The sequence below is a fragment of the Pongo abelii genome, chromosome 16, assembly GCF_028885655.2.
Source record: "Pongo abelii isolate AG06213 chromosome 16, NHGRI_mPonAbe1-v2.0_pri, whole genome shotgun sequence".
Lineage (NCBI taxonomy): Eukaryota > Metazoa > Chordata > Mammalia > Primates > Hominidae > Pongo > Pongo abelii.
The window spans coordinates 19146047-19161884 of record NC_072001.2 but is presented as its reverse complement, the minus strand read 5'-3'; the positions used below and the strand labels follow the sequence as shown (position 1 = coordinate 19161884).

At 47.4% G+C, this 15838-nt stretch overlaps 1 pseudogene; it reads right to left on the bottom strand.

The window, feature by feature from the left end:
- Window positions 1-484: 484 nt before the first annotated feature.
- LOC129050567 (uncharacterized) lies at window positions 485-10143 on the bottom strand (annotated as a pseudogene).
- Window positions 10144-15838: the final 5695 nt, after the last annotated feature.

The window sequence follows — 15838 nt, the reverse complement described above, 5'->3', positions numbered from 1 at the left end:
TCCCATCTCCACGGCTAAAGCCATGTCCCTGCCTCCCCTGCCCTGCCCACCTTCTATTCTCTCCACCTGCACTCTGCCCCTGCCATCCGTGTGCCGTACAGTGGCAGACTGGTCTTTCTACAGCAAGCTGGACTAGGGCCCTTCCCCACCCACAGCTCTCAGAGCTGGAGGTGGAGTTGAATCTCATGTTCTGGCTTGGCATTCAGAGCTCTTTCCCCCTCGGCACTGGCTTATCCAGAGTGCTCACAGTGCAGGGCAGGAGCCCCATGACTCAAATGTGGGTTTTGTGCAGAACTGGGTCTGAGGTGGTGCTTTCCCTATGAAGAGACAGGGCCGACATGGGGGGATTTTCTGGGTTCAGAGTTAGACCTACAGAGTGCAAGGTTTCTCTGAGGCACCAAATGGAGGGGTCGAGCTAGCAGCTGGCTCCTGGTCTGGAGCTTCAAGGAGGGGTCTCATCTCAGAGCCAAATTCAATAGCCAGCTTACATGCAGCCTCCCGCAGGGAGCCCCTGGAGCTTCCACAGCCTCAGATCTGCCCCTCTGCATACCCCAGATCTCTTGCCAAGGGGCGTTTGGGTCTTCATGTCATCTCCCTCCCATGTCTGGGAGTAAAGGTGAGGTGCGGGGACTTGCACTTGTGTACTCTGGTGTCTTAAGGGAGAGTGTGTCAAGTAGAGTGGAGGCGGCTTGGAAAGAGGGAGACTCAGAGGAGAGTGAAGGACACGTGACCAGGCGAGCCTGGGAGCAGGAAAAGAGAGTGAGCAGAGGAAACCGCTGGGTCAGGGGAGCAGATGGGAGGATCAGGGAATGAGGGGGGCTGGAGACATGGGGGTGGGGATGCTGGTGAGGGGCTGCCTGGCTCGCCAGGCTCAGGAGTCAGTTACATCCTCCCACAAGGACCAGCTCACCTAGTCGCCCCAAAGCCCTCTCTCTGTGGGTGGGACCAGAGGGCCAAGAGCACAGATAACCCAGTTGAGCAGGACTGAGGCGGACTCAGGTGGGTGCTGGGCTGGACTCCTGGCTCTGGGGAGCAGCCACCACCCTGCCTACTGCAACCACTTTCCAACTCGCTGCCTATCTGAGCAGATGCAATATTGGGCACCTTGTGAAACATGCTCCTGGTGCACCTGCTGCCTGCTGCCCCTCCTGCAGAGTGCCCGGGCTCTCCAGAGGGGATTCCTGTAGAGGCTTGGCCTAGATTCTGAGTCCTGCCTCTCATACCCGGGGCTGCTACCCCAGAGGCCAGCTGCTTGAGTACCCTGGAAGCTAGTCTGTAGCCCCAGGCTACAGCTGGGTCCATCCCACGGCCCTTCTTTAGTGTATCTATTTGGACTGACTGCTCAGTTCATAGAGAGGGGTGTGTCTTGCCCCAGCCTATCTGGCATGTCTAAGGCAGCTGTGGGGTCAGAATCTGCAGCTCCCGGCCCCCAGCCCTGCAACAGTAGGAGAGGCTGGACCCCACATCTCTGAAGTCCCACTGGGCTGGTGCGAGCGGGCTCCCGAGTGCAGAGCTGCTCTGCAGGCTGTGGGGCTCATGCATCAGCTTTGAACCCACCTGATGTGCTCAGGTTGCTCACCTTTGGGCCTGTCCTGACTCTCAGGCATTCGGCTGAGCCTGAGGGCCTCTCCCTCATCTTGACCACCAGCTACAGGCTCTGACTTAGAGGTTCCCAGAACCTTAGACCATTTGGCCGGCCCCCCATTTCTCACCTGAGGAAACTGAGACCAGAGAGGGAAAGCAACTTTCTCAAGGACCCCCAGCAATTCAGAGGCAGAACCAGGTCTAGGAGCCTCTTCTCGATAGATTTTCTCCCTGTCCCCGAGCCTTCTTTAGTGCCTCATTAACTTCCCTGTAAGGAAACTGCCCCCCTGAGGCTGGAAATGGTGCTGTCCAGAGTGGTGTGCGACAGTGACTGCGCCTGTGTTTGTACTTGTGAGTGTGTATGGGGGTGGGGATGAGGGGGGGAATAAATGGCAGGGATTCTGGGGGCTGGATGCACTCCACCTCACCCCAAAAAGGGGTGCAGGAGAGCCCAGCCAAGCACAGCACATGCTTCGACTTTCCAATCTGCTGAATGCCTGTGAGGCCAGCTGGGCCCAGAAGACAAGGGACAGGCCTTTCCCCATAGATGGCAGGGGGGTGCCCAAGATGGGTGGAAGCTTCTGCTGCAACTTTGGGGGTCACATCCCAGCCCATGGGCTGACACTTAAGCAGAAAAAGCCACCTCTAGGAGTCAGTCGTGATCTAGTGATTCTGATGAGGAGAGGCCCCACCAGCCTGTGTCCAGGGTCTTGTCTGGGAAAAACTGCTCCCTGGCAGAAAGAGGCTAATAATTTGAGAGGAAGCCATAGCTGAAATCCTAAACTGTGTGAGTGTGTGTGTCCAGTTTGAAAAAGCGTATCTGACCTAAACATTTATATTGAAAAAATGGAAAGATATTCCCCTTGTTTTGGAATACAAACTACAGAAAGCAACAGTTAACAGAATCTCATCGGAAAGGTCAGATTCTGCATCTGGAAAGGCACAGTGATTTTCAACTGCGGTGTGTGTCCTTAACTGAGGAAGGGAAGGTGAGATTTATATTTAGTAAAAGGCAGCTATGAATTTACCTTTTATAAAGAGCTTGCTATATACTATTAGTGCTTTTCAATCATGTCAGAATCAGCCAGATGCCTGTGGAAATGCAAATTCCCAGGCTTCATTCCCAGAGATTCTGGTCCTGTGAGCCTAGGGTGGGGCCCAGAAATCTCTATGGGGTGGTGCAGGCTGCCCCAGGACCACACCAAGAAACACTGCAACTGGCCCCCACACATCCCAGTTCACAAATATGCAGGCAGGCATCTTATCTCCACAGAACAGATAGGGAAACTGAGGTCCAGAGTGGGGAAAGAAACATCATGGGGCCACCCAGCAAGTAGTAGCAGAGCCACGATACACCCACTGTCTGCAGGCACCATCTCTGATGACAGCTCCACCTCCCCACAGGAACCTTGCCTACCCCCACCCCTACCTCCTGCTGCCCATATGGTGGGTCTCTGTCCAAGGAAGATGTATCCTAGGTCCTCTAGGCTGACTGGGGCTCAGAGGAAACCTTGGCCCAGAGTGTAGGAGCTAGAAGGGTCCTTGGAATTCATGTGGGGAATTTGAGGCCCAAAGAAGGCAGTCCTCACATTTGAACTCTGTCTGGAGAAGGGCTGGGTCTCCTTCCTGAGTGGTACGTTTGACTTCACCAGCCTGGCCCTCAGTCAAGCTGGCTGTCCAGGCCCGCCACACCTCAGGGTGGGTGACCAGAGGCGGTGGTGCCATAAAACACATTTCCTGGGAGATCCACCCCCAAAGCTCAAAACATTCCAGGGCTGGTGAGTTGGGCAAGCCCCCTTCCCTCTCAGCCCAGTTTCCCCACCTCTACAACAGCTGTGCTGGTGGAGACTTCTCCCTGAGACTGAGCTGCAGATTTTCTCCTGGGTGCCTACACCACCCACGTTGCCGGCTCCTCTGTGCCTGCTCTTCAAGAAAGTCAGCTCTCAGGTAAGGAAGGTACCTTGGCTCTATCGGGAGCAGGAGCCGGTGCACCCCCAGCCTCCCAGACCAGTGGGGATGGCCGGGGCTGCCTACAAAGCTGCTGCCCAGCCCAGAGACACCCACCTGGGAGGGTGGCCCTGGCCCTCGCAGCGGCTCTGAGAAGAGGCGGCCCCCACTCCAAAACTGGCAGAGCCACCCACGCCTTCCCTCAGCCCAAAGAGGCTTTTAGGAACATGAATCATCTCAGGTTCAAACCCATGGGGTTGCTGAAAGACAAGAAAGTGCGGGGCCAGCTGGCGCGAGGGAGCGCTGCTCCGTGCAGACTTTGCAGGGAGGGCACTTAGGAAAAGGGACTGGAGTCTGGGAGGGTGACTAGCTCAGGGTTAAAGGGAGGGGATGGAGCTGGAGTGAGCTGGCCTTGTCCTCCCCCTTGGGCCTTCCAGCCTGGGCTCAGGTGATTCAAAGGAGCGAGCACCTCCCTCTCCCGGCCAGGGAGTTCTTGCCACATTCTTCAATCAGTACCATTCCCTTGGGGGCTGGGTGACAGCACCCTCCTCCAGACCTGGCTGGAACTGCTGTCTCAATTCTAGATCCAAAAGAACTTCTGGCAGCTTCTCCATCTCCCTCTCAGTCCAGCCTCACCTCTTCACCCGTGGAGGAGCTCCAACAGCAAATCTCGCAACTGGAGGAACAAGGGGAAGGGCAGGGTCTGAAGAAGGAACCACCTTCAAAACGCAGCTCTGCCACCTTCTCTCCAGGACTCTCAGGCTTGCTTTCCTATTGCGCCCTCGACATCCTTTTGCTATAATCTGGCATGTTGACGTATAGTCTTTAAAAGCAACAACACTGTTGACGTGGAGCAGACTTCCCATTTGGGATGGTCTGGAGAAGTTAGGTTTGAGGGCATCCTCTCTTCTGCAAACTGCAGCAGTAATAGATGAGATATACAAAGTAAATAAAGGCCGCACGCGGTGGTCACGCCTGTAATCCTGTAATCCCAGCACTCTGGGAGGCTGAGGTAGGAGGATCACTTGAAGCCAGGAGTTTGAGACCAGCCTGGCCAATATGGCAACACCCTGTCTCTACTAAAAATATAAAAATTAGCTGGGCATAGTGGTGCACACCTGTAGTCCCAGCTACTCAGGAGGCTGAGGCAGGAGAATCACTTGAACCCGCGAGGCGGAGGTTGCAGTGAAACGAGATCCTGCCACTGCATTCCAGCCTGGGTGACAGAGTGAGACTCCATCTCAAAAAATAAAAATAAAAAATAAAGTACATAAAAAAGACATGCCCAGGCTGAAAAATAAGTTAATCTTTATCTCCATGAACGAAAAGCAGAAAAGAAATGCAAAGTGATTGGAGGCTGAAGAGCCTGGACCCCGCTGGGCTTTGGGAACCAATGATGGTGGCAGGTCCTTTGGGATAAAGAGGGACCAAATGACTCCTAGCTAGAAGCTGGGAGCTTGGGTGTACCCCAGTACTTGAAAGGATGTTGGCCAGGCGCAGTGGCTAATGCCTGTAATACCAGCACTTTGGGAGGCCGAGGGAAAGTAACTCTTACATCAGTAAGAGTACTACTAAAAATACACAAATTAGCCAGGTATGGTGGCATGCATCTGTAGTCCCAGCCACTCAGGAGGTTGAGGCAGAAGAATCATTTGAACCCAGGGGGCAGAGGCTGCAGTGAGCTGAGATTGTGCCACTGCACTCCAGTCCAGGCAACAGAGTGAGTCTCCATCTCAGGGGGAAAAAAAATTGTTCTTAGTCACATTAATAAAAGTAAACACACACACACACACACACACACACACACACACACACATAAAATTAATTGTAATAATGGCCGGGTGCAGTGGCTCATGCCTGTAATCCCAGCACTTTGGGAGGCCAAGGTGGGCAGATTACTTGAGATCAGGAGTTCGACACCAGCCTGGCCAACGTGGTGAAACTCTTGTCTCTACAAAAATATAAAAATCAGCCAGGTGTGGTGGTGTACATCCATAGTCCCAGCTGCTCGGGAGGCTGAAGAAGAATTACTTGAACCCAAGAGGTGGAGGTTGCAGTGAGCCAAGATTGCACCACTGCACTCTGGCCTGGGCAACAGAGCAAGACTCCATCTCAAAAATAAAAAATAATTTTAATAATGTATCATACTTATCCCAACAGATTGAAAATATTACCATTTCAACATGAAATATAAGAAAAATGATTGAGATATTTTACATAGGTTATTTCACATTAAGTCCTCAAAAACCATCAGCATAGCTTACATATGTAGCACATTTCAATTTGCAGTGAAATTTGCATTGAAAATATCTGATCTGCACTTAGACTCATAAAATATATAGTTGACAAAGTAGACTCATGTGGCCAAGTGACATTCTTAAATGCTTTCTAATAACGGAATCAAGTTTTTAAACCTGCATTTTAATTAATAAAAATTAGATGAAATATTCAGTGTCTCAGCTACGACGGACACACTTCAAGTGCTGATCAGCAAACGGTGTGAGTGCCGGCCAGACTAGCCAACGCAGGCTACACCGCTGCAGCTGAAACAGGCCAGTCTCTCTGCGCACGGGAACAGTCTGGGCAAGCAGGAGATGGGGAAACAGGCGCTGCCCTCGTGAGAACAAAGGACCCACAACAGGAACCCTGCACTCACCCCCTGCCAAAGACACCAACAGCCCACGACGCAGCCTCCTCACAAAAGGGAGAGGCATTCAAGAACTTAGAAAATCACCTCTTCCTGGAAAATGCTCACTTTAAAACTTTGCACGTAACTTTACATTTTAATTACAAGGTTTTTAACATCCATTTTCTCATGTCTTCTGAACTCTGTGAAAGTAAACACAGCTTTTATTCTTACTCCTATAGTTACTGTGTCGGAAGTTCACCTATGTGAACAAGCTGTTGCAACTGAAATTTTCTGAGAACAAATCTCCAGCTCTTTCCATTAACACAAACTGTATTAAGTTTAGTTCTCTAATTTCCATTGCTTAAAGGCCAGAATGTGTGAAATATGCATTATCAGATTAGAAAAACAAAACAAACATCAGAAAAATATTTTGCAAAATAGCATTTGCTAAATTCTATGATAGAAACTAGCTCTAAAACTTCCTGTTTCAAAATTTCCCTGTGTGTCCACTAAGTTAGTTTTTCTGGCTGTGGACAGCAGGCCCACCGCATGCCACAGGCCCACCGCACGCCACAGACGCACCCCATGACACAGGCCCACCGCACGCCGCAGGCCCACCCCATGCCACAGGCCCACCCCACGACACAGGCCCACCCCACGACACAGGCCCACCCCATGACACAGGCCCACCCCACGCCGCAGACGCATCCCACGCCGCAGGCCCACCACACGCCGCAGATGCACCATGCCCCCCATGAACAGGCCAGCTGAGAGCTGCGGCCACTGCCCAGGGCTCCCTGCTCTGTGCTCAGCTGCCTGATCCAACCTGCCAGGGCTCTGCTTTCTCTATGTGTAGAAACAAAAAACCAGGAGCATGATGTGACAAAAAGCAGATTTTTATTAAACAGAGGTACAAATGTGTTTCATTTTCTAATAAATCTCTCTCACAAATCACCTTGTTTTTTCACTCTTCTTGAATGATCATTTTTAGACAACACTGTCTGACTGTTTTGGCTTCTGCCAAAGTTAGTCTCTGTTCACAGGCTGAGTCTGATTCTTCCCACCTCCTCCTAGTCGGGCCTTCCAAAACAATGCTCACCATTCTTTCACATTGACTTTGGTTTTGAAAAGAAAAGTTATGTTACAAAGTAGTATGTACAACTCTGTAATATATGAAGTGAGGCAATGATACAACCAGTTTTAAAAATAACCTTCCATGATGATTTTCATTTACATCCACCTGCTTATTAGCAAGAATCTTTTTACAGGTTTACTGCACACCCAATTTCTCTTCTGGAAAAACTTTTGAACACCATCATGCCCTCGCCCTCCAACTTCTCCTCTCACCTATATTTAAAAGGGTCTGCTCTTTACCCTAAAATCTATACTAGGTAATTTTCAGAATATTCCTTCAATCACCAAACAAAGTTTTGAGATCCTCATGCTGGATTTCACTATCTTAATATGAAAACCAATAATCACCTATTAAAATTCAATACAGGCCAGGCACAGTGGCTAACGCCTGTAATCCCAACATTTGGAGAGGCCAAGGCAGGTGGATCACCTGAGGTCAGGAGTTTGAGACCAGCCTGACCAATATGGTAAAACCCCATCTCTACTAAAAACACAAAAATCGGTCAGGTGTGGTTGCAGACACCTCTAGTCCCAGCTACTCGGGAGGCTGAGGCAGGAGAATAGCTTGAACCCAGGAGATGGAAGTTGCAGTGAGCCAAGATCGTTGACACTGCACTCCAGCCTGGACGATAGAGAGAGACTCCATCACAAAAAAAAAAAAAAAAAAAACGCTAGTAAGTAAAATAAATAGGCCAGGCATGGTGGCTAATGCCTGTAATCTGAACATTTTGGGAGGCCAAGGTGGGTGGATCTCCTGAGGTCGGGAGTTCAAGACCAGCCTGACCAACATGAAGAAACCCCATCTCTACTAAAACTACAAAATTAGTGGGGCGTGGTGGCGCACGCCAGTAATCCCAGCTGCTCGAGAGGCTGAGGCAGGAGAATTACTTGAACCTGGGAGGTGGAGGTTGCGGTGAGTCAAGATCGCGCCACCACACTCCGGCCTGGGCAACAAGAGCGAAACTCTGTCTCAAAAATACAAAAAAAAGTAAATAAATAAAACACAATACAATACAGCTAATACGATTTACCTAAGACGCTGTTGTATGAGCTGAACCAGAGGCAAACACTGTTTGCCAGAAGACTCACAGATCCCCGTGTTAATAAGGTCTTTATCCAATGGAGTCCTGCTTCTATGAAATGCTGAGGCATTTGCTTCCTGTTCATCAATTTCTTTTTCCTTCTGTGCTTCTTTTTTGGCTTCAATATCCTGTAATTCATAAACGGAAATTGTTTACAAGTGATCTCATTACCAGGTGTGAAGACACACAGGCTGGCTGAGCCCTGACCCCAGTGCCAAGCTATCCCAGCCTCTGTGGCTGCCGCACACACCTACCCACAGGCCCCCACCTGCCCTGTTGGAAACCCCAACTCAGTTGTGCAGTTTCAAACAGTGTCTTCTGTTTACAGATCCAAGGTCCAGGCTGCCTCTGCTGATGCTCTCCAGCCTCCTTCTGTGAAGTCCCTAAAATCCTTAACCCTGCTACAGGCTCTCACAAAACCCAATGTGATCTGCCCCACATATGCAGCATCCAGCTGCTTTGTAAGGACAAGAAGAAGCTGGAATTCTCACACACAAAAGTCCTGGTTCAAATGTAAATGGCAGAGCCACTTTGGGAAACTATGAACACACACTGACCCCAGAACCTAACAAATTCCACTCCAAGTGTTTACCCAAAGGGAGGACATATGTCCACTAAAGTACTTGTTCACAGCACAATCGTGGCAGCTCTACACGGCCAAAAACAAGAAAGCCTGGGCGTGGTGGCTCACGCTGGTAATCCCAACACTTTGGGAGGCCAAGGTGGGGGGATCACGAGCCCAGGAGTTGGAGACCAGCCTGTGCAACACAGTAACACCTTGTCTCTACAAAAAAAAATCAAAAAACTAGCCCGGCATGGTGACATGCCTGTGGTCCCTGCAACACAGGAGGCTGAGGTGGGAGGATCCTGTGAGCCTAGGAGGACAAGGCTGCAGTGAGCCAAGATCAGGTCACTGTATACAGCCTGGGTGACAGAGCAAGACCCTGTCTCAAAAAAAAAAAAAGAAAACAAAAACCAAAAACAATGTAATGTCCTTCAATAGGAGAATGAACTAACAAAGAGTACTACACCCATAAAATGGAAAACTTCCCAATAATAAAAACGAAGTCACAATAGACACATCAGTGAGTGAATCTGAAAATCATTCTCCAAGGCCAGGCAGGAACGAGTGCATACTATACAGTTATATTGCTGCGACACTCAGAGCAGGCGAAATGCATCTCATCTGAGGGCAGGGGAGTATCCTGGCTGCAAGTGCCAAGGGCACAGGGATATTTCTGGGTGACGGGAATGGTCTACCTGAGTAACAGGTTATCTGTTAACTTCACTGAAACAGGCAACATGCAGTATTTTGTCACAATTAAATCATCTCAATAATTTTTAAAATTAGCACATAAAAGAATTTTAATTTAAGAAAATACTTGGATATGATAAAAGTTGAGTATTTTACTGTTTTCAGTTATTCTTCACATGTGTGAGTGTGGTATTTCCGATCTCAGCGCACCACCAGGTCACGTGTGCCTCCAAGGCCATACCTGGATCTCTGCAGTAATGGCTGCGTGTAAGGCTGACTCCAACCCTCCATCAGCCATCAAGCTGCCCACCAGAAGATCAATCATGAATCGACGACCTGGACTTATGTTCACTTCATTGCCTGAAACTGAACTAGAAAGTGTGTGCCAATTTGAGTGAAACGCCATCCCCTCCCAGCACCCTGACCCATGCCGTCTCCTGTTCCTTCCCCGAGCCCACCTGCGCAGGGCAGGAGAGCAGAGAGCGCCCAGGCCTGCTTCTCGGCGGTGGGCAGCAGCACGGACCGGCCGCTCTGCAGCGTGGCCTGGGAGGCTGAATGCACGGTGCTCAGCACGCCTGTGCTGCTGGCCAGGGTCACCATCGTCTGCTTCAGGCTGTTCAGGAGGACGCTGCCCAGACCTAAACCAAGGAATTCCGGGTCAACCTGGTGACTAATGGCAGCATGCAACTGAAAGGAGAAAAACAATTTTCACTTAGAACCCCTAAAAATGAGTGAATTTCAAAGTCTTATTAAACACCAAATAAAACTCAATTTGAAGTATTATTTAAATAGACAAAATAACTTCTCAGCTTATGTATTTTTAAAAACTGGACTAAAAAAACTCTTACCCACAGTAGTTGAAGTATTTTCTAGAGGAATTTTTGTAACCCCACTATGAACACATATATGGAAAAGCTCAAGATCAGCAGAAGAGCTAAACAACTAGCAACAGCAACCTCCACCCCACCCCAACCATCTGCACCAAACACAAATAATGGCTACAATGTAACCACAAAAGCTGCCACAGGCGGTGGCTCATGCCTGTAATCCCAGCACTTTGGGAGGCCAAGGTGGAAAGATTACTTGAGATCAGGAGTTCAAGACCAGCCTGGCCAACATGATGAAACCCCATCTCTATGAAAAAATCAGCCAAGTGTGATGGTACACACCTGTAGTCCCAGCTACTTGGGAGGCTGAGACAGGAGAATCACTTGAACCTGGCAGGCCAAGACTGCACCACTGCATTCCAGATAGGGTGACAAAGTGACACCCTGTCTTAAAAAAAAAAAAAAGCTGCTAAAAATTAGATTGTGGAGCTGAGAGTACACAAGGACACTCCTCAAGTGCAAAACTGAAATTCACATGGGCACACACAGCAGGAATCAAGAGGTTCTGGGCTCTGAAAGCAGAGCCAAGCTGCCAGGCTTCAGCACAACCTCCCACACGGGAAGGCACACAACGACCCACTGAACCCGAGCTTCCTGCAGAAGGCTGGGAGCCACTCAGGATCACCTGCCTGCCAGCCAACCACAGCCAGGGGGCAACACACGGCCCGTCCCAGGCTCTGGGTAGCAAGAGGCCCCACGAGAAATCAGAGACCCGGCCTTGCCCTGGGAGTAGAAGTGAAATCAAAAGCACACCACTCATCTAGGTATAGATATCACAGGTCAGGAAATGACCACCAAAACTCACCTAGAGTCTGTGAAACCTACAGAACCCTCAGGACCCCGGAGAGGCAAATGCAAAACCATATGCTGGGACACCTCGACAGCCTAAGACATACACGAGGCCACACCCCACAGCACTGATCAGAACAGAAATAACACTGAAAACCAGGAGGGGCAGCAAACACCTGGGCTGCACCCACGCAAATGCCAGGGTGCCACAGGTATGGTGATAAATGAGTGCTACAGAGGACTAGAGAAACACACTTCAGACCTCTGCTCAGTTCATTACTGCAACTAAACACTACACTCAGTTCTGTACATTCTAGAAGCAGGGCAAAAAGGGGAGGGGCTGGAAGAGGGACATGATGGGTTGTTACACAGAAACCACTGTAATAAAAGGGAAAAATTACTATGTGGAGAAAACTGTGGTTCCTGTCATTAAGTTAGAGGGTTTTATTACAAAGACAAAAGATGATGATCAAACACTTCAGGATAGAAGTATTAGAATAGCATAGAATTATTCAGGATAGCATTTCAAAAATGGTATTTTGATTATTTTTTTAAAGACTTCTTTTAGAGATACATAATTATGAATGAAATGATGTGCTGTCTGTGTTTGCTTCAAAAATGCTCAGGGGGTAGTGGCAGTGGTGATGGTTTCAATGAAACAAGAGTGGCCCTGGGTTGATAATTGTTGATACTGGATTATGGACATGACATGGGGGTTCATTACACTGTTTTCTCCTCTTTTAAATAGTTTGCAATTTTCTATGATTAAAAATAAAGTTACAGAAAAAGACTTAACAGGTGGGGCCACTCCCAATTAAGAGGGGAGTGTGATTAAAGAGGAAGCAAGAGGCAGCTTGCTGTGGGCAAGAAACAGCCTGAAAGTCAGTGTGCCTGGAGCATCCCACTCAAGGCAAAAAAAAAAAAAGGAGGTGGCCAGACTGAGGCTGGGGACCAGGAAAAGTAATACCCTGCCAAGTCCCATTGGACGTATGAACCCACATAAATCTTTGAGTGATGGGGAGACATTTGGATATTCTGAACATTGCAAAGAAAGAATTAGACTTGGCCAGGTGCGGTGGCTCACACCTGTAATCCCAGCACTTTGTGGGGCCGAAGTGGGTGGATCACGAGCTCAGGAGATCGAGACCATCCTGGCTAACATGGTGAAACCCTGTCTCTACTAAAAATACAAAAAATTAGCCTGACGTGGTGGCACATGCCTGTAATCCAGCTACTCAGGAGGCTGAGGCAGGAGAATCGCTTGAACCCAGAAGGTGGAGGTTGCAGTGAGCAGAGATCGCACCACTGCACTCCAGCCTGGGCAACAGAGTGAGACTCTGTTTCAAAAAAAAACAAAAAGAATTAGACTTGTGCCCTACCTAGATAGACTGCTCTGGTGGCTGTGTTGTGTAGGGGTGGATTTGAGGGAAGCAATTCAGGAGCAAATTAGAAAGCTGTTGTAGGTGTCCTAGGAATTGATTTCAGGACCTGTACAAGGATGGTAGTTTGGATGGAGAGGAGGAGCTGGAACCAAGAAAGATTTTAGTAAATATAGTGGGCACAACTCAGTGGCTAATTACACATCAGAGAAGAATGAGAATGAGCCAAGAAAGACTCCACGCTTCTAGTCTGGGGAACTGGATGGACTGCAATCCTATTAACGGAAAAAGGACATATTAGAAGGACTATCAACTGTCATCTAACTGTGTTTTGAAAACAAAAGATCTTGGTAGGACCCATCATTCTAGTCAGAGGACTCTGTGACCTGCCTTCTGTGACAACTACACACACTCTCTCTCAAGTGTCTCAAACCCTTTTCTTTCTATAGACTCCTTCCCTTACAGGATTGTAGGTGATCAGAGATGTGAGAAGGTTCCAGCAGCATTTAGCCTCATGCTTTCCTTGTACAGTTGGAAGGTCTACAGATACTAACTGACTTGTGCAAAACCCTATCTTTTTAATTTGTTTAAGACTGCCCTAACTTCAAAATGAAAAACAACAAACACATACATATACACTTTTCCATCAGCTTGACTACCAATCTTTGCTCCTTCTTTAGTACTCAAATACCCATTGCTCCATTTCCTTCTTTTTTGGAAATTTATTTCTGAAATATCCACAATGTTTTATTCTCTACCCTTTGAATGCTACTACTCTAAAATTCACTGAAAAAGTCTTTCTTGTTAATCAAAGCAGACTTTTCTCTTTCCTCATGGATTTTCCTTGTCTTTCTGTGAGATTTGAATCCTATCTGCTGCTTGCCTCCTTAAACTCCTTCCTCCTTTGGTCTCTGGAATAATAAGCTTCCCTGGATCATACTCCTCCCTCTCTTCACTACTTTATTTCCTCACCATCTTCCTCTTTTGATTCCCCCTCTTCCTCTAAATCTCCAAGCTTCTGTCAGGAGCCCAACACTCTTCTCTTTTTACTCAAATACTGTGAAGCCATTCACCCTCACATGGTCCATAGTTTCTTCTGTGGTTATAGCCGGCACTGACAGTGGTCCACGTGGAGAAGTCTGTGCCTGTCATGAGTGTGATGTGTCAGCTATGTTGGCCCACATCACTTTGCCACATGTGCCTTCTCAAAGAGAAGTAACCCACACTGCCCTGGGGCTCACCACTGGGCTGGACCACAGTTAAAAGGAAGATTGACAAATGAGAGCGGGTTCTGAAAAGCACAGGAGGTTGTGAAGGGATCTAAAAACAACAGTGCATGAAGACTGCTGAAAAGGCTAAGAATGATGAACTTGGGAAAGACAAAGCTCTCGGGATCCATGGCAGCTTTCTTCATATTTGTGAAAATTTGTCACATGGGATGGGGCATAGATGTATTTTTTTCTGCTTCAGAGAACACAAATTGGGAGGTCTATTCTGTCTCATCAGAAGAAAAAGATCTTGCAAATAACTTGTGTTGCTCAACACAAGAATGAGGTGTCTCTTAATGCAGTGAACTCTGCTCATTGCTGAAGGTGTTGAAGAAATGCCTGCTCCGAGAGGGAAAGTGGCCAGATTACTGCTGAGACCCCTTTTCCCCTGATGCTCTGGGAATTGCTCTCTTCATAGATAGCCTGTCAGCACGAAAGACTTAACATGTTTGACATAGAACCAGCCGTTCTGTTCAATTACTTGAGTCTATCATTGGTGCTGTTGTTCTTACAGATTCCTGGACTAGAAATCTCAGAGCACCTTTGATTTCTTGCTCTCTTTTTGTCCCTATATAACTACCTCCAGAATGCTTCTTTGATTTCCTCTTGATTTTTAATTTCCACTGGCACTGTTACAATCCAGATCCATCAAATCACATGCAGATGGTAGTTATTGGATTTTTAAGTTGGAATGAACCCTGGAGAGATCAAGCCCAACCTGCTCCTTTTATAGGTAAGGAGAATAAGACACAGAAAAATTAGACTTGTCTAAGGTCATGTAGTTAGCAGGGGTGGTTCTAAGCTCCAATACTCTTAGTACCTTGTTCTTTCCATTTCCCTATGATCACTCAGGTGACTAATGCATTTCAACTTAACTGATTTTATAGAGACTGACCATGACTTACCCATGGAATGATTGGTTTATTTGTATGATACTATGACGGTTCATGGTCAAATCACATGTGTTAAAACCTAGAAATTATCCCCAATCTCTTAAGGGTAGCAGACCACTGGATCTGCTTTGAGTTAAGTAACACTGTCTTTTCTGTGCTGCTCAGAGAAACTGCCAAAGGAGGACTGCTGAATTGTGAAATAAAGAAAAATTCTAGCCAGCTCAAGCTCTCTAGAGTCTGTAAATACAGGTCATTTGGATATTAAATGTATCACTGTACTCCAATGAGTACAAAAATTACATATATCATGTTAACTGGCTATGCCCTGATTACTCCCACAAAAGGTCCCGGAAGAACGTTGGTTCTTCTGTTGCTATTCTGGTCTCTTCTAGTTCTTGTGCTTGTTTCAGCCAAGGCAATTTCGCTTCCACTGGACTTTTTTTCTAAGAAAAAGAGAACATAAAGAATGAGCTAAATTACTATTAATCATTAAGGAGTTGGATAGATGATCATATTGGCTGAAAATTTCATTTATAAAGAGGTCATATTTTTCAAATGCAAGTTGAGTTCCTTAGTACAATACATTAGGTGGCTGCTGGAATGAATTAAACATTTCTGCTGTATTTTTTAAAAATTAGTACATTATTAAAATGCAACCAAAATGATCACACGATACAGTTGAATCTGCTGTCAAAGTTAACATAAAAATGCCTTTTATAAATCAATACCAATTTCTGTTGTTCATACTTTGAAGCTCTTACTTCAACCATATCAGCTTGCTATCTTTGGTCACATTTTATTTTTGCCCATGGAATGCAAAAATTAATAGAGAAAGGCAAATAACATGAAAGTTAAGAAAGTTGGGGGGGATGAAAGAATCTGTGTTATAGTTTACTCAAACTTTTACTATTGTTGTAGTTGTTGAGGCAGATGATTACCAATTACATCTGGCATGGAGGAACAAACTGTTGCCCCTTTCTGTCCTTTGAAG